The sequence below is a fragment of the Mirounga angustirostris genome, unplaced genomic scaffold (genome assembly GCF_029215605.1).
Source record: "Mirounga angustirostris isolate CCGP_5_RB_7025 unplaced genomic scaffold, mMirAng1.0.hap1 SCAF_16, whole genome shotgun sequence".
In the NCBI taxonomy this organism is placed as follows: domain Eukaryota; kingdom Metazoa; phylum Chordata; class Mammalia; order Carnivora; family Phocidae; genus Mirounga; species Mirounga angustirostris.
The window spans coordinates 16,127,365-16,147,488 of NW_026991724.1; the positions used below are offsets into that span (position 1 = coordinate 16,127,365).

At 36.2% G+C, this 20,124-nt stretch overlaps 1 protein-coding gene and 1 pseudogene across 1 annotated transcript in view; one reads left to right on the top strand and one right to left on the bottom strand.

Moving 5' to 3' along the window:
* Positions 1-20,124, bottom strand: part of ZFHX3 (zinc finger homeobox 3) — a 1,392,145-nt gene that overhangs the window by 1,200,062 nt on the left and 171,959 nt on the right. The window lies entirely within an intron of this gene.
* Positions 377-19,305, top strand: LOC123855999 (large ribosomal subunit protein eL20-like; annotated as a pseudogene).

Here is a 20,124-nt window from a genome sequence, read left to right on the forward strand (position 1 = left end):
AGCTCCACAGTCACTCATATTTGTAATTCATTTTGCTTCCCTAATCTTGAGTCCCCTGGGGCCAGGTATCATTCTCAGACCCAGGTAAAACTCCAGAAGTCTACAGCCTTCACCCCTAAGTAATCCTGAGTTTGTTCAGGTAGTTGGACCATCCTTCTGCCTTTGCACAACCATGTTCCACACTGAGAGCACTACCCTGTCTCCAGAGTGCCTGTTTGAGGTCCAAACATTATGACTGGTTCTCAACAGCACCTCTCCCTGATGCCTAAAACTTCCTTCCATACTCTCAGCACTGAATTTGGTTCTTCATCAAATGAGGCAGCCTGGAATCAAAACATGTAAAGTGGCCAGGAGCATCTGAGGCAAAGAGATCAGCATGGAAGATGCTCCAACATGGAAAGGATTCAACATGCTCAAGGAACTGCTGGGAGATCACATAGTCCATTTAGCAAGGTAACTTCTAAAATAATAATAATCTCCAAACAGAACCACCTATACTCATGGATCTGATATTAAGATGTCTGAAATCCCCAAGAATCCAATGTTATTTTATGTTACAAACACACTTTCCAAAGCAAAAACAGAAACTCATATATTTTTGTAAATGTTTTTTAAAGAATTTTCACCATAAGAAATTAAGCAAAATGGGTTTGGGTTTTGTTTTGGGGTTTTTGTTTTTTGGGTTTTTTGTCAATTAAGAGAAAAAAAAAAACTTTTCTTACTGATATTAGGAAGATTCAAAGAGCCTGTCACCGATTATTTTTTTAAATTTTTTATTGTTATATTAATCACCATATATTACATCATTAGTTTTTGATGTAGTGTTCCATGATTCATTGTGTATAACACCCACTGCTCCATGCAGAACGTGCCCTCTTTAATACCCATCACCAGGCTAACCCATCCTCCCACCCCCCTCCCCTCTAGAACCCTCAGTTTGTTTTTCAGAGTCCATCGTCTCTCATGGTTTGTCTCCCCTTCCAATTTCCCCCCCTTCATTCTTCCCCTCCTGCTATCTTCTTCTTTTTTTTTTAACATATATTGTATTATTTGTTTCAGAGGTACAGATCTGTGATTCAACAGTCTTGCACAATTCACAGAGTTAATTAGGAAGATCCACGTCCATTTTCTAAGCATTCTAGGTAATTGTAGTTTAAAAGTATATATGTATTGTAGTTATCTGTTGCTGAATTATAATATATCCAAAACTTAACTGTGTAACAACAACAACCAGAGAATGTCCAATATAAGGAACATAAACAAAGAATCATGAAACATTTTAGGAAAATCAACACCACAAAACAGAGGAAGATTTGACACATGAAGAAGTTGAAATCTTCATATATTCCTGTGACATAGTAAACTTGTGTGGCCACTCTATAAACCTTTTTCACAGTTGCTCAAAATGTTAAACCTAGAGTTACCATACAACCCAGAAATTTCATTCCTAGGTACATACCCCTGAAAATTGAAAACATGTGTCAACACAAAAACTTATAAATGTTCACAGCAATATTATTCATAATAGGCAAGTGTCCAACTGATGAATGGATAAACAAAATGTGGTATATCCATACAATGGAATACTATTCAGCAATAAAAAGGAATGAAGTTTTGATACATACTACAACATGGATGACACTTGAAAACATTAACAGAAGAAATCAGTCTTTAATATTAAATACATACACACATATGACAGAACACTGCACTCATAAAATAAGAGCAGGAAACTATGAATAAAAACAAATTAGAAAATAAACAAAAATTTGTCACTGAGACAAACAGATCAATGGAACAGAATAGAGAGCCTTGAAATAGATCTACATTTATACAGTCAATTGATCTTTGGCAAAACAGGAAAGGCATTATCATGGAGAAAACATAGTCTCTTCAACAAATGGTACTGAAACAAATGAACATCTACATGCAAAAACATCAACCTAGACACAGACCTTACATCTTTCACAACAATTAACTCAAAATAGATCACAGACCTAAATGTACAATGCAAAACTATAAAACTCCTAGAAGATGACCTAGGAGAAAATCTAGATAACCTAGGGAATGGCAGTAACTTTTTAGATACAACATGAAAAGCACAATCCATGAAAGAAAAAATGGATAAGCTAAACATTATTAAAATTTAAAACTCATGCTCTGAGAAAGATATATCAATAAAATGAGAAGATAAGCCACAGACTAGGAAAATAAAGTTCACAAAAGACACATCTAGGGGTGCCTGGGTACCTCAGTTGGTTGAGCATCCGACTCTTGATTATGGCTCAAGTCATGAACTCAGGGTCATGCGACTGAGCCCCACATTGGGCTCCGTGCTCAGCAGGAGTCTGCTCTTCCCTCTCTCTCTCCAACTCTCCCTCTGCCCCTCCCACTCATGTCCTCTCTAAAATAAATAAATAAATCTCAAAAAAGGACACATCTGAAAAAGGACTATTATCCAAAATAAATGAAGAACTTAAAAGTCAAAAACAGGAAAACAATCCAATTAAAAATGAGTGACCTTGATACCTCACCAAAAAAAGATATACACATGGCATTAAGCATATGAAAAGATCTTTGCATCATATTCCATGCCAATGTAAATTAAAACAATAATGAAATACCACTACACACCTGTTGGAATGGCCAAAATCTAGAACACTGACAACAGTAAATGCTGGTGAGGATGTAGAACAACAAGAACTCTTATTTATTGCTGGTAAGAACACAAATTGGTATAGCCACTTTGGAAGACAATTTGGCAAATTCTTATAAAACTAAACATACTCTTATCATACAACCCAGCAATCTCACTCATTGGTATTTACCCAAAGGAGGTGAAAACACACCCACATAAAAATCATCTGTACACAGATGTTTATAACACCTTTATGCACAATTGCCAAAATTTGGAAGCAACCATGATGTCCTTCAGTAGGTAAATGGATAAATAAATTATGGTACATCCAAACAATGCAATATTATTTAGCACTAAAAAGAAATGAGCTAAAAAGCTATGATAAGACATCAAAGAAATTGAAATGCATAATACTAACTGAAGGAAGGCCATCTGAAATGATTGCCTTCCTTCCCTATGATTCTACTTATATGACATTCTGGAAAAGGCAAAACTATGGAGACTGTGAAAAAATCAGTGGTTGTCAGGGTTGGAAGGTAAGGGGAAGAGGAGTACAGGAGGTTTTAGGGCAGTGAAAATACTTTGGATACCATATTACTATACTGTAATATATTCCATATTATATATATATTAATATAATTATATATTTATAATTAATATATATAATTTACTATATAAAATTATGTTATATAATACATATTACTATAATAATATAATGATGGATATATGTCATTATACATTTGTCCAAATCCATAAAATGTATAATACAAAGAGTGAAACTCAAGGTAAACTATGGACTTTGAGTGAGTAGGATGTGTCACTGTAGGTTCATCATTTGTAACATATGTACCTCTCTGGTGGGAGATGTTGATATTGGCAAAGGCTATGCACATGTTGGGGGCAGAGATATATGGGAAATTTCTGTACCTTTCCCTCAATTTTACTGTGAGCCAAAAACTGCTCTTACAAAAATAAAGTCTGTTAAAAAAAACCACTGAAATTAAATCCTCATTATGTGATCTAAAGTCAAAATGGATAAAGCTAAAAATTAAAACAGTCAATTGGAAAATACAGCCAAACACAGCATACCACAGCATAAAAACTTCAGAGATTAAGAAAGAAATAAGAAGATTTGAAAGAAAGATCTGGAAACTCTAGTCTAACAGCAGTGAAAGAAAAACGGAAAAGAGGGGCGCCTGGGTGGCTCAGTCGTTAAGCGTCTGCCTTCTGCTCAGGTCATGATCAAGCCCCAAGTCGGGCTCCCTGCTCGGCGGGGAGCCTGCTTCTCCCTCTGCCACTCCCCCTGCTTGTGTTCCCTCTCTCGCTGTGACTCTCTCTGTCAAATAAATAAATAAAATCTTAAAAAAAAAAAGAAAAACGTTAAGAGTGGGATGGGTGGGGGAGACAACACACACACACACACACACACAATTCTGGCAAGTTTTCATAATGTCAAAGTTAAGATACAAATCCTAGGGGTGCCTGGGTGGCTCAGTCAGTTTTGCATCTGCCTTCAGCTCAGGTCGTGATCTTGGGGTTCTGGAATCGAGCCCCACATAGGGCTCCCTGCTCAGCAGGGAGTTTGCTTCTCCCTCTGCCCCGCCCCCAACTCATGAGTGCACTCTCTCTCTCTCAAATAAATAACATTTTTTAAAAAGATACAAATCCTAAAATATTCCAGAGAAAGTTCTGCTTCCATATGAGCACTGCCTATACATGGGCTACAGAAGATGCCTTGATTTAAGGGCAGCTCTAGCAGTTCCACTCCATTTGTCCTTAGACCAACTATTCTAGAGAAGACCCTCCAAGACTCAACACACCTGGGTACCCAGGGCCATTTGGGTAAGATTAGTACCTTGTGTTCCTTTAAGTCTAATCAGCCTCTCCACACAGAGAATATGCAGAATGCCTATCATATGCCAGACGCTAGGCAACAATGATAGCTCTCCTCTCTATCCTCTCCTTTTCCTAAACCTTCTGGAATATAGTATTCTAAAGACTATATGGAACACACCTCTGGGCTGTTCCCCAGAGATATGAAGAAGCTTGAGTATTTATCCAATGACTTCCAAACCTCATTGGTTACAGGGGTCTTTGGAAGCAATAGCTCCACAGGATACCCAGTCTGGTCTGCACAAAGGCTAAGAACACCCTCCCACAGCTAGAGAATGTGCTCAAGCAGAGACAGGCAGGAAGCTTGCCCTATGGATAATAACTGCCCACAGGTGACCTCTGGGACAAATGGGGGGATCTGGGTAGATGAGTGCATCACATAAAATCAGCCCAGAGGTCACACTTCTGATATAATGTAGAAACACAGGGAGTATTCGTGCTAAAATTGAGCACAAAGCAGCTCAGAGTCATCACCATATTTAACATTATCTTAGACCAATTAGACTAGAGAGAGAAATTAGAGGCATAAAACTGAAAAGAGGCAAAGCTATCTCTATTTTGAGATATGATTTTGTATCTGTAAACTCAATTAATCTACTAAAATACCACAACAAAATATAAGATAATTCAGTGAGGTGACAGGATGTAGAATTAATTAAAAAGAAATCAATACACTATATAATAAAACAACAATTAAAAGATACAATGGAGGGAAGAACCTATTCACAGCTAGGAACAAGCTTAATAAGAAATGTACAAAACCAAATGACAGGAGGAAAAGAGAACTACAACCAAGGGATAAAAAGTAGTATGAAAAAGAGATGCTATATTCTTGAAAAGTAAGACTTAAAGTCAATTCTCCCTTAGTTAATTTAATGCAATCCACTAAAATACCAACAGGGTTTTGTTTTTTTCCCCTAGAACTAGACAAATAGATCCCTAAATTCATATAGAAAAATAAATTTTAGGGGCGCCTGGGTGGCTCAGTTGGTTGAGCGACTGCCTTCGGCTCAGGTCATGATCCCAAGGTCCTGGGATCGAGTCCCACATCGGGCTCCCTGCTCTGCGGGAAGCCTGCTTCTCCCTCTCCCACCCCCCCTGCTTGTGTTCCCTCTCTCGCTGTGTCTCTCTCTGTCAAATAAATAAATAAAAAATCTTTAAAAAAAATAAATAAAATAAAATAAAAAATAAATAAATTTTAAAAGAGCCAGGAAAGGGGCGCCTGGGTGGCTCAGTTGGTTAAGTGACTGCCTTCAGCTCAGGTCATGATCCTGGAGTCCCGGGATCGAGTCCCGTATCGGGCTCCCTGCTCGGCAGGGAGTCTGCTTCTCCCTCTGACCCTCCCCACTCTCATGTGCTCTCTCTCATTCTCTCTCTCTCAAATAAATAAATAAAATCTTTAAAAAAAAAAAAGAGCCAGGCAAACTCTGGAAAAGAGAAATTATGTGAGAATAGACCTACTAGCTATCAAAACACACTAATTAAAAGTGTATAATTGGTGACTGAAGAGACAGGCCAGTGAACAAAATCAGGTGTTCATAAACAGACCAAAATGTATATAGGAGATTATTATATTATATTATATTATTATATTATAAAGATGACATTTCAAATTACTGAGATGAAGAAGGACATTTTAATAAATGTCAGGATGGCTGAGTAGCAGTCTGGGAAAAGATAAAGTTGGTTCCCTACTTTACACTGTACACAAAAACTCCAAAAGGATTAAAGCTTTAAAGGTAAAAAATGAAATACATTAAAAATGGAGTGGGGAAGTCCTGTAGAAGTTAGACTGCAAAATCCAAAGGCAATATAAGATTGGTAAATTTGACTGAATAAAAATCTAAACCTTATACATGCCCGAAAAACCACCAAACAACAACAAAAACCACTATAAGCAAAATTAAAACTCCAGTGACTAATCTGGAAGGGGGAAAATTAAAATTTATATTACAAAAACTGATCTCCCTTTATAATTTATAAAGATTATTTTTATAAAGATTATAACAATTACCTAGAATTCAAGAAGAAATGATGAACAACCCAAAATAAAAATGGACAAAGGACACACACAGTACTCAGTAAAAACAAACAAGCAAACAGATAACAACAACAAAATACAAATAGCCATTAAGCTTATAAAAAAAAAAGTCTCAACCTGCTCATAATAAGGTAATCAAAACTACAATAAGATATCATTTATTACCTATCACATTGACAAAAATTAGTTTTGACAACTCTTAATGCTGGAATTGAAACAGGCTCAGGGGTGCAATGTTAATGGGAAAGTGAAATGGTATAACCCTCATGGAGAGGAATCCAGCTATCTTTACCAAAAATGCAGATGCATTTACCCCTTGACCCAGCAATCCTACTTTTGGGAATCTATCTTACAGATACATCTGTACACAAAGTCAATCAGAGAAAGACATGTATCATATGACCTCATTGATATGAGGAATTCTTAATCTCAGGAAACAAACTGAAGGTTGCTGGAGTGGTGGGGGGTGGGAGGGATGGGGTGGCTGGGTGATAGACATTGGGGAGGGTATGCGCTATGGTGAGTGCTGTGAATTGTGTAAGACTGTTGAATCACAGACCTGTACCTCTGAAACAAATAATACATTATATGTTTAAAAAAGAAGAAGATAGCAGGAAGGAAAAAATGAAGGGGGGGAAATCGGAGGGGGAGATGACATGAGAGACTATGGACTATGAAAAACAAACAGGGTTCTAGAGGGGAGGGGGGTGGGGGATGGGTTAGCCTGGTGATGGGTATTAGAGAGGGCACGTTCTTCATGGAGCACTGGGTGTTATATGCAAACAATGAATCATGGAACACTACATCAAAAACTAACGATGTAATGTATGGTGCATGGTGATGTAATGTATGGTGATTAACATAACATAATAAAAAAAATAACAGATACATCTGTACACATATAAAAGGGCATATGTATTTTGCTTAGCATTATCCTCTCTAGCTCCATCCATGTTGTTGCAAATGACAAGATTATATTCTTTTCTATGGCTGAATAATATTCCTGTGTGTGTGTGTGTGTGTGGTGTGTGTGTGTGAGTGTGTACACCATATCTTCTATATTGTACACCTGAAATAATATAACAGTATATGATAAGTATAATGGAATTTTAAATTAAATTAAATTTATAAAATTCATATTCAGAAACCAAAAAAATGGCAAAGACAGAAGATGATTCGTTATAGCATTATTTGTAATAGCAAAAAAATGGAAGTGATCCAACTGTCCATTAACAGGGTATTGGTTGAAGAAACTATGGATACATCCACACCATTGAATGAAAGTTTGTTGACTATCTCAACTTAGTGATATAGCAAGATCTTGAAAAAAAGCAAGATGCAAGGCAAATTATGTAGTACAGTACTTTTTCTATCACAAGGAAGGGGAAACATAAATACACATTTGCCTTTGCTTTCCTCTGAATAAAGATATACAAGAAAGATAACCAGGAACCTAACAGATATTGTTATCTATAGAAAGGACAAGAGACAGGAGGGAACAGAGATAGAAGCAAGAATTCTGACTGCAACTTTTTACGATTTTTTTTTGTGAATCAGGTAAACATATTACCAATAAAAAGAAAAGTTTCTGAAGTATTCTAAAGAAGAAAAAATAAAAAAAACATGGACATATGGCCTAAAAGAAAATAAGAATCAAATTGATTTCAAATTTCTGATGGAGCAATATCACTAATGTTCTAAGAGAAAAGGATTTGAACTTAAAATTCTACAGGTCTAATTATTTTTTAAAATAAAGACATTCTCAGGTATATAAGGTTCCAGTTTACCATATACAAACTTTCTCTAACAAGAATTTCCCAAGAATGTATTCAAAAAAAAAAAAGAGAGAGAGAGAGAGAGACGGAGAGACTGGATATATAAAGCAAGGGTGAGCAAAGACACCAGCAAAACTAACTAAATGCAAATAAATATTGATTTTAAACAAAAAACTTTAACAACTTGGAACTCAGGATTTGAGAAGTGCCAGAGAAGATGGAAAGAGATGGAAGTAAAAATACATCAAGATTTCACCTCATTTAGGGACAGGATAGAGGAAGTTTACCTGATGGTGGAAAGACATACAATCAGTATATATATTAAAATTACAAATGTAACTAATAAAAGAAAATAAATGGGAGGTATAATTTACAAACCATCAGTGGTGGGGAAAATAGAATAAAATAATCCAATCAGGGGACCTGGCTGGCTCAGATGGTTAAGCGTCTGCCTTTGGCTCAGGTCATGATCCCGGGTTCCTGGGATCGAGCCCCGAATCGGGATCCTGGCTCAGCAGGGAGCCTGCTTCAGCCTCTCCCCCTGCTCATGCTCTCTCTCTCTCTGTATCTCTCTGTCTCAAATATAATAAATAAATAAATAATCCAATCAACCAAAAATAGGCAAAAAGGAGGAAAGAAACAAACAAAAAAGGCATAGTATAATAGAAAACATAAATATGGTAAGTTCAAACACGTTGGTAAGTATAATTAGGTGAAGAATCATCTACTAACAATAGAAATTTTGAAGAGAACACAGGCAGTAACTTCTTTGACATTGGCTGTAGAAACTTGTTTCTATATATGTCTCCTGAGGCAAGGAAAACAAAAGCAAAAATAAACTATGGGACTATATCAAAATAAAAAGCTTCTGCACAGTGAAGGAAACAACCAAAACAAAAAGGCAATTAATGGAATGGGAGAAAATATTGCAAATGACAAGTCCAACAAAGGGTTAGTATCCAAAATATATAAAGAACTTACACAACACCCAAAAAACAAATTATCCAATTAAAAATAGCCAGAAGACATGAACATTTCTCCAAAGAAGACATACAGATGGCCAACAAAGACAGGAAAATATGCTCATCATCACTTATCATGAGGGAAATGCAAATCAAAACCATAATGAGATACCACTGCACATCAGTCACAATGGCTAAAATCAACAACACAATAAACAACAGGTGTTAGCAAGTATACAGAGAAGAGGGAGACTCATGCACTGTTGGTAGGAATGCAAACTGGTACAGTCCCCCTGGAAAACAGTATGAAATTTCCTCAAAAAGTTAAAGATAGAACTAACCCATGATCAGCAATTCCACTACAGGGTATTTACCCAAAGAATACAAGAACACTAATTCAAAGGGATACATGCACCCCTATGGTTATAACAGCCTAATTTCCAATAGCCAAGATATAGAAGCAGCCCAAGTGTCCATCGATTGATGAATGTATAAAGAAGATATAGTATATATGTACAATGGAATATTAGCCATAAGAAAGAACAAAATCTTGCCATTTGCAATGACATGGATGGAGCTGGAAAGTATAATGCTGAGCAAAATAAGTCAGTCACAGAAAGACAAAGACCATATGATTACACTCATATGTGGAATTTAAGAAACAAAACAAACAAGCAAAGGGAAAAATCTAAGAGAGAGAGAAAGACAAATCAAGGAACAGACTCCTAATTATAGAAAACAAACATATGGTTACCAGAGGGGAGGAAGATAAGAGGATGGGGTAGATAGGTGATGGAGATTAAGCAGTGCACTTGCCATAATGAGCACTGGGTGATGTATGGAAGTGTTGAATCATTATATTGTACACCTGAACCTGATGTAACACTGTATGTTAGCTAACTGGAATTAAATTACAAATTTAAAAAAAAATAGAAACTTTCATATTACAATAAAAATTCCATATGCTACATTTAAAAAGCAAATCTAAAAAAAAAAGACAACACAGAGAAAAGAGACCACTTTCTGTAAGGTAGGACATGTGGAGAAGTGAATCCTGGCCCCTGGCAAGGGCGGGGCAATTCTGCCTCAGGCAAAGACATTTGAGAATCACCGCAATAGGCCCCTCCCCCAGAAGATCAGCAAGAACATCCTGCCAAGACAAGTTTACCAATCAATGAGAATGGCAAAACCCCAGAGCTACGGGAATACAGCACATAGAATTCATGGCTATTTCCCCATGATGCTTTAGTCTTTCAAAATTAATTTTTTAAATTTTCTTTATTTTTTCTTTTTCTATTTTTTAAGTTGGATTTTTCTTCTTTCCTTTTTCAACAAACATCTTATCAATTCCTTCTTTAAAGTCTTTTTAAATTTTTCATTATTACAATCATATTCTATCTCTTCATTTTATTTAAAATTTATATATATATATATATATGTTTTCTTTCTTTAAAATTTTGGGACACAGTTTCTTTTAACAGACCAAAATATACCCTAAATCTAGTGTATACTGGAAAAGTTGTAGTGTATGAGGAAAGTTGGAAATAATGCAAATACATGGAGGCTAAAGAGCATCCTACTAAAGAATGAATGGGTCAACTAGGAAATTAAAGAATTTTAAAAACTCATGAAAACACAATATTCCAGAACCTTTGAGTTGCAGCAAAGGAGGTCCTAAGAGGAAAGTATATAGCAATATAAGCCTTTCTCAAGAAACAAGAAAGGTCTCAAATACACAACCTAACCCTACACCTAAAGGAGCTGGAGAGAGAACAGCAAATAAAGCCTAAACCCAGCAGCAGAAGAGAAATAATAGAGATCAGAGCAAAAATCAATGAAAAAGAAACCAAAAGAACAGTAGAACAGATCAATGAAACTAGGCGCTGGTTCTTTGAAAGAATTAATAAGATTGATAAACCCCTGGCCAGACTTATCAAAAAGAAAAGAGAAATGACCCAAATAAATAAAATCATGAATGAAAGAGGAGAGATCACAACCAACACCAAAGAAATACAAACAATTATAAGAACATATTATGAGCAACTCTATGCCAGCAAATTAGATAATCTGGAAGAAATGGATGCATTCCTAGATATGTATAAACTACCAAAACTGAACCAGGAAGAAATAGAAAACCTGAACAGACCCATAACCACTAAGGAAATTGAAGCAGTAATCAAAAATCTCCCAACAAACAAGAGCCCAGGACCAGATGGCTTCCCAGGGAAATTTTACCAAACATTTAAAGAAGAATTAATACCTATTCTTCTGAAACTGTTTCAAAAAATAGAAATGGAAGAAAAACTTCCAAACTCATTTTATGAGGCCAGCATTACCTAGATCCCAAAACCAGACAAAGACCACGACCCCATCAAAAAGGAGAACTAGAGACCAACATCCCTGATGAACATGGATATAAAAATTCTCACCATAATACTAGCCAATAGGCTCCAACAGTACATTAAAAGGATTATTCACCACGACCAAGTCAGATTTATTCCTGGGCTGCAAGGCTGGTTCAACATCCACAAATCAATCAATGTGATACAACACAATAAAAGAACAAGAACCATATGATCCTCTCAATAGATGCAGAAAAAGCATTTGACAAAGTACAGCATCTTTTTTGATCAAAACTCTTCAGAGTATAGGGATAGAGGGGACATACCTCAATATCATAAAAGCCACCTATGAAAAACCCACAGCGAATATGATTCTCAATGGGGAAAAACTGAGAGCCTTCCCCCTAAGGTCAGGAACACGGCATGGATATCCGCTATCACCACTGCTGTTCAACAGAGTAGAGAAGTCCTCACCTCAGCAATCAGACAACAAAAAGAAATAAAAGGCATCCAAATTGGCAAAGAAGAAGTCAAACTCTCACTCTTTGCAGATGATATGATACTTTATGTGGAAAACCCAAAAGACTCCACCCCAAAACTTCTAGAACTCATACAGGAATTCAGTAAAGTGGCAGGATATAAACTCAATGCACAGAAATCGTTTGCATTCCTATACACCAACAATGAGACAATAGAAAGAGAAATTAAGGAGTTGATCCCATTTATAATTGCACCCAAAACCATAAGATACCTAGGAACAAATCTAACCAAAGAGGCAAAGGATCTGTACTCAGAAAACTACAGAATACTCATGAAAGAAATTGAGAAAGACACAAAGAAATGGAAAAAGGTTCCATGCTCATGGATTGGAAGAACAAATATTGTGAAAATGTCTATGCTACCTAGAGCAATCTATACATTTAATACAACCCCTATCAAAATATGATCAACTTTTTTCAAAGAAATGGAACAAATAATCCTAAATTTGTATGGAACCAGAAAAGACCCCGAATGAGGAATGTTGAAAAAGAAAAGCAAAGCTGGTGGCATCACAATTCCAGACTTCAAGCTCTATTACAAAGCTGTCATCATCAAGACAGCATGGTACTGGCACAAAAACAGACACATAGATCAATGGAACAGAATAGAGAGCCCAGAAATGGACCCTCAACTCTATGGTCAACTAATCTTCAACAAAGCAGGAAAGAGTATCCAATGGAAAAAAAGACAGTCTCTTCAACAAATGGTGTTGGGAAAATTGGACAGCCACATGCAGAAGAATGAAACTGGACCACTGCCTCACATCACACACAAAAATAGACTCAAAATGGATGAAAGACCTCAACGTGAGACAGGAATCCATCAAAATCCTTGAGGAGAACACAGGCAGAAACCTCTTCAACCTCAGCCACAGCAACTTCTTCCTAGACACATTGCCAAAGGCAAGGGAAGCAAGGGCAAAAATGAACTATTGGGACTTCATCAAGATAAAAAGCTTTTGCACAGCAAAGGAAACAGTCAACAAAACCAAAAGACAACTGACAGAATGGGAGAAGATGTTTGCAAATGACATATCAGATAAAGGGCTAGTAACCAAAATCTATAAAGAACTCATCAAACTCAACACCCAAAGAACAAAGAATCCAATCAAGAAATGGGCAGAAGACATGAACAGACATTTCTGCAAAAAAGATATCCAAATGGCCAACAGACACATGAAAAAGTGCTCAACATCACTCAGCATCATAGAAATACAAATCAACACCTCAATGAGATACCACCTCACACCAGTCAGAAATGGCTAAAATTAACAAGTCAGGAAACGACAGATGGTGGCGAGGATGTGGAGAAAGGGGAATCCTCCTACACTTTTGGTAGGAACACAAGCTGGTGCAGCTACTCTGGAAAACAGTATGGAGGTTCTTCAAAAAGTTGAAAATAGAGCTACCCTATGACCCAGCAATTGCACTACTGGGTATTTACCCCAAAGATACAAATGTAGTGATCCGAAGGGGCACGTGCACCCCAATGTTTATAGCAGCAATGTCCACAATAGCCAAACTATGTTAAGAGCCTAGATGTCCATCAACAGATGAATGGATAAAGAAGATGTGATATATATATATATAATGCAATATTATGCAGCCATCAAAAAAACAAAACCTTGCCATTTGCAACAACGACATGGATGGAACTAGAGGGTATTATGCTAAGTGAAATAAGTCAATCAGAGAAAGACAAGTATCATATGATACGTGGAATTTGAGAAACAAGGCAGAGGATCATAGGGGAGGGGAGGGAAAAATTAAACAAGAGGAAACCAGAGAGGGAGACAAACCATAAGAGACTCTTAATCTCAGGAAACAAACTGAGGGTTGCTGGAGTGGAGGTGGGGAGGGATGGGGGGCTGGGTGATGGACATTGGGGAGGGTATGTACTATGCTGAGCACTGTGAATTGTGTAAGACTGATGAATCACAGACCTGTATCCCTGAAACAAATAATACATTATATGTTAATAAAAAAAAGAAAGAATTTCCTTATGAAAAGACATTCTCAAAAAAAAAAAAAGACAACACAGAAATAGTAAAGATAAGAGTATAAGAAAAGACACACTAAGTAATTCTTAGTATCAGACCAAAAAAAAGAATTTTAGCCAAATGCACTAAAAAAAACAAAAAGAGGTATTTGCCAAGAAAATAGAACATATAAACTAACACAGCTATCCAGAACCAGCAGAAAAAATAGATAAACAAAAATTAAGAATACAGAATATTTGAATAATCTAACAAGTTTGATCTAATAGATATAAAATAGAACATTGAATACATTAAAGAACATTCTTCTCAAAAAGTCAGGGACACTCACAAAAGAAAATTGATCACATGTTAGGTAATGAAGAAAAAAATCTCATCAACTCCTGTAAAGCAGAAATCACACTGATTGGATCTAATGAAATAAAATTAGATTCATCATCAAAACAAGAGCCAAAAAAAAAAAAATCTATGGACTTAGAAACTATAAAATCCCCTTGTTTAAGGGAAAAATCAAGATAGAACCTATAAACTATTTAAAAATGAATGACGAGCGGCACCTGGGTGGCTCAGCTGGTTAAGCGTCTGCCTTCGGCTCAGGTCATGATCCCAGGGTCCTGGGATTGAGCTCTGCGTTGGGCTCCCTGCTCAGCATGGGGCCTGCTTCTCCCCCTCCCTCTGCAGCTCCCCTTGCTTATGTCCTCTCACTCTCTCTCTCGCTCTCTCTCTCAAATAAGTAAATAAATAAAATCTTTTTAAAAAATGAATGACAAGACCACTGTAAAACCTATAGGATTCAAGTAAGACAGTATTCAGAAAAACTGAAATGCACTCATCAGCCTTGCTCTATTTCTTGTTATCTTCCCCAAAGAAACATTTCCACTGTGCAGAGAGATATGCACAAAGGTTTTTATTGCACCATAGTTTGTCATAGTTAACATTCCCCTACTGAGGGACACTTAGTTCTTTCCAGATCTTTCTAGCTCCATGGTATGGAATATTATGCAACAGTTCAACAGAATAAATAGAGTTGTAAGTACAGAAACAGAAAATTTTTCAAGATGCAATATTAAGTAAAATTTTTTATATGCAGACAAAAGTTATAATGGTAATGTACCTTTTATGTTAGAATAATCTCACAAAGGGGCGCCTGGGTGGCTCAGTTGGTTAAGCGACTGCCTTCGGCTCAGGTCATGATCCTGGAGTCCCGGGATCGAGTCCCACATCAGGCTCCCTGCTCAGCGGGGAGTCTGCTTCTCCCTCTGACCCTCCTCCCTCTCCTGCTCTCTGTCTCTCATTCTCTCTCCCTCAAATAAATAAATAAAATCTTTAAAAAAAATAATAATAATCTCATAAAAATTAAAACTAATATATTTCTACAGATACATACCTATTTTACAGAGAAAAATGTCAGGAAATATAGCTGCTGGCCAGTGTGTTACTATTAGGGAGGAGAGTAGATAAGAGGAATGATCAAGGGAACACTCAATTAACTATTTAATTTTTTTTTTTACAACAAGAGAGTATTTATATAAAAATTTGTATAGTAGAGAAAGAAAGGTTATCTATGTAAATTATCCTAAAATGATCACATAAGATTCTTCTCATAGACAAATTTTGCAGGCACCATTTATTTAGCTTACATAATTTTTGTTCAGGCAAGTTTTGTCCAGGCAAATTTTTATTGATAAATATAGTTGTTGTTTTTTTAACCATACAGAATCTGGGGGAAAGTAAGGCATTAGATGATTTTCACTGATGTGTTTAGTTAGTGATATCATATCAGATTTCTAAATTACCAGGCTAGAAAAACAGCTAAGATGGAAGGGGCAGAAGCCTTAAATAAAGTCCAATTTTACAAGCTCTATTTATTAAGAATCATGAGGATATCATCTGCAGAATAAATCTTCAAACCCTTAAGTTCATCAATGTCAATATATTTTAAAGTCTGAGTCCCAGGCTCACCTTAAATACAAGGGTTTCTTTTAAGACAAAATTCATCATTATCATTAACAGCGCAAGATAGGAACCAAAATGTAAACTACAAACATAAGAACAAAGGAAAATGTTACATAATAAAGTAAAAAGTATGTACCCCATTTCTCTAACTGTACAACAAAATATTATAATAACTCTCAGATACACTGGTTGTTAAATAGGGCAGTGAATAAGAACGATACTCTAATTTAAACAAAATTAATAAAGAAATGTTCTGCATGGGTTTTTTTCCTTGTTTCTACTTCTAATCATTTATCATGCAAATGAAAGCAGTAATGGAAAATGTAAAGAAAACAAATTCTGCAATATACTGAAACCCATATCCAGCAAGAGATAAGATTGAATATCAGAAGGAAGGGGTCTGAAAATTCGCTGTCTGTACAATAACTGGGAGGGAAAACTGTTTTATTTAGCCTGGAGGGATTTTTTTGTAGCAAACTGACTAAATTAAAATCCAGTCTATTAAATCCAGTATCATACTAGAAAATGCCTTTTCCTTGCACTTTTAGATAAATTTTCATTGATCTCATTTTACGCATGATTACATTTTTAATGAGTTGTGCAATATTTCCAGGCTAATTTTAAATTCCCTCTCTCCTCTTCTCCCCCCACCCCCACTTACTGCTTCCTGGATTAACATTTCTGATAAATTGTTGGACCAGAAAGAAGGAGCATTACCAAGATGAAATAAATTACTTCCATTTTTTTGCAGCTCTAAAGCGATAATAGGAGAATACAAATGCCCACTGTCTAATTATGCCACATCTCCCAATTCATTTTACAAAAACAATTATTTTATTTTTATGTAATAGGCATGTTACCTTGTATTCATCATAAATGACCCTGAACAGTGTATGGTCCGTTGGAATAAAAAAAAAAATCACCCTAACACTGATCAAGTAAACTCATGACCATCTGAAAAGAAGCAACTTCATAAACTAAATAATATGGAGACAATTAGAAAATCTAAACACTAAAAAGTGGGGTTTTTTTTAAAGATTGACATTATTTAAAATTAACTTTCAAGCAGAATACAAAATAATACCATGCATAAATGCTTTAAGAAGCCAGTTCCTCTGTGAGACAAGAGACCAGAAGAGTACCTTGAGTATAATCTTCCACTTTAGGAAAGTAAGCTCATTTTTCTCTATCAGCATCTTCAGCCCAAATGCAGGAAGAAAGATGATTTCATAGAAGCTGCTGAAATTCCAGCCTCTACTTGAGAAAGGAAGTCAGAAAAACCATCAAAATTGGGGCCCATGACCAAGACCTTTGTAAGAGTGTTCTTAAACATCTGTGCTTCCTCCCATGTTAGCTATTATATAACTCCTTGAATTCTTGTGATGATTAGGAGCAAACTCTGTAAATAGATTAAAATTTCTAATTCAGAGAAGGCAAGAAACAAAATAAAATTCAGTTCTAAGGTGCTTACAAGAGATACACATAAAAAAATAAGAGCCTTGAAAGACTGAAAATAAAAATGTAGGAACAGATTTGTTACGCATGTACTAACTAGAAGAGAACTGGTGGTGTAGTAATTTTAGTGATTTTTATTAACTTTAGTATCAAAGTAGAAAATAAAGCAAAAAGACTTAAATGGAAAAATCATCAGATTTATGTATAAAAATATAGGATTTATATATTTTATATATATGAAAAGAATATGTATATGTTTATATACAGGAATATAAATATATATTAAATATAAGTATTTACATGAAATATTTAGATACAGAAAAATATTTATATATATTTTATATATGTATATAACTTCATATATATACACACACAGTGCATGTATGCACACATGCACACACACATATTAATTGTGCTAATTAATTGTATGCTCCTAACAATATGCCTTCAAAACATAAAAAAACTGACAGAATCATAAAGGAAAAATGATAAAGATTAAACATGCTAAATGGAGACATGGAAGATATTTTTAAAAGACACAATTGGGGGCACCTGGGTTGGCTCAGCTGGCTCTTGATTTCAGTTCAGGGCATGATCTCAGCATCCTGAGACTGAGCCCCACATTAGGCTTGGCACTCAGTGGGGAGTCTGCTTGAGATCCTCTCTCTCCCTCTCCCTCTCCCCCTCCCCCCACATGCATACTCTTTATCTCTAAAATAATAAATCTTTTCTAAAAATAAATAAATAATAAATAAAAAGACAAATGAACATCTAAAGATGAAAACTACAATGTGTGAGGTGAAAAATATACTGTATGGAATTACCAGGAGACTAGACAAAGCAGAAAAAAAGATTAGTAAACTACAAGACAGCAATAGGAGCTATCCAAAATGAAACACAGACAGAAATAAAGACAGGAAAAAAGAACTAACAAAGCATCAGTGAACCATGGGGCAAACTCATACGGCCAAATATAATGTATTCTGAAAGAATGGGAGGGCAATATATATTTGAAGAAATAATGGCTGAAAACTGTCCAAGTTTGTTGAAAGCCATAAGCTGTTTTTCTGGGTGGCAGCAAGCAGAGAGAGAGCACCATAAAGGCCTCAGGCACACTGCAAGAATATAAGATGATGGAGTACTTCCTACTCACTCCCAAATGCTACTCACTCCACTTTACCACATGCCAATCTTTATACCTCATCATGTCATTGCCAAGTCCTGCTTCTGGTACTTTCTGTCTCAGCTGAAGAAGTTTTCAGAAAAAATGGTCTACCCTGGGCAGGTATTTAAGAAATCTCCACTGCAGGTAAAGAACTTTGGCAGCTAACTGTGCTACAACTCCTACAGTGGCATCCATATATACTTGGTATACAGGGACCTGACCACTGTGAGCACTGTCACCCAGGGCTATCATGACATGGGGGCCCAGTACAGCACCCAGGCCCATCCAATCCAGATCATAAACATGGAAAAGATCATGGCCAGTCAGTGGTCAAGCAGTTCCACAACTCCAGGATCAAGTTCATGCTGCCCCCATGGATCTTGAATTGACAGCACAGACTAAGCTTCACCGCCAAAACCCCAGCACCTTCTTTTAGATGCAAGGCCCTCCCTTATCCCCACATCTACCCAAACAAACTCATAGGGACAAAAAATCCAAGAATCTCCATGAACCCCAAGCACAAAAAACATGAAGAAAACTAAGGCACATCATAATCAAAAAGCTTAAAGTCAGTGATAAAGAAAAAATATGAAAAACAACCACAGGGGGAAAATAGAGACATGTTATGTGCAGAGGAATAAAGATAAATAGAACAGCAGATTTCTAATTAAAGACAACATAAGCTACAATATAGCCTACCAAGATCTTTAAAATACTAACTGGGAGACCAGAAAAAGGGAAAATAGATTTAAAAAATGAAGGTGAAATAAAGACCTTCTTTGGACATACAAAAACTGAAAGAATCAATCACTAGTAGACCTGAAATACAAGAAATAAAGTAAGTGCCCCAAACAGCCAAGATGATTCATTATAGCATTATTTGTAATAGCAAAAAAATGGAAGTGATCCAATGAAATGATACCAGATGGAAACCTCGATGCACACAAAGGGAGAGCATTGGAAAGAGAAATTACAAATATAAAGACTTGCTTTTTAATTTAAATCTCTTTAAAAGATTATCAACTGTTTGAAATAAAAATAAGAGCAATGCACTGTAGGGATTTGAACATACATAAAAATGAAATATGTTGACAACAACTTAAAGGCCAGAAGAAAAAGAAGAAATGAAAGAATATACTATTGTAAGGTTTTGGTTTTTTTTTAAAGATTTTATTTATTTATTTGAGACAGAGAGAATGAGAGACAGAGAGCATGAGAGGGAGGAGGGTCAGAGGGAGAAGCAGACTCCCTGCCGAGCAGGGAGCCTGATGCGGGACTCGATCCCAGGACTCCAGGATCACGACCTGAGCCGAAGGCAGTCGCTTAACCAACTGAGCCACCCAGGCGCCCTATTGTAAGGT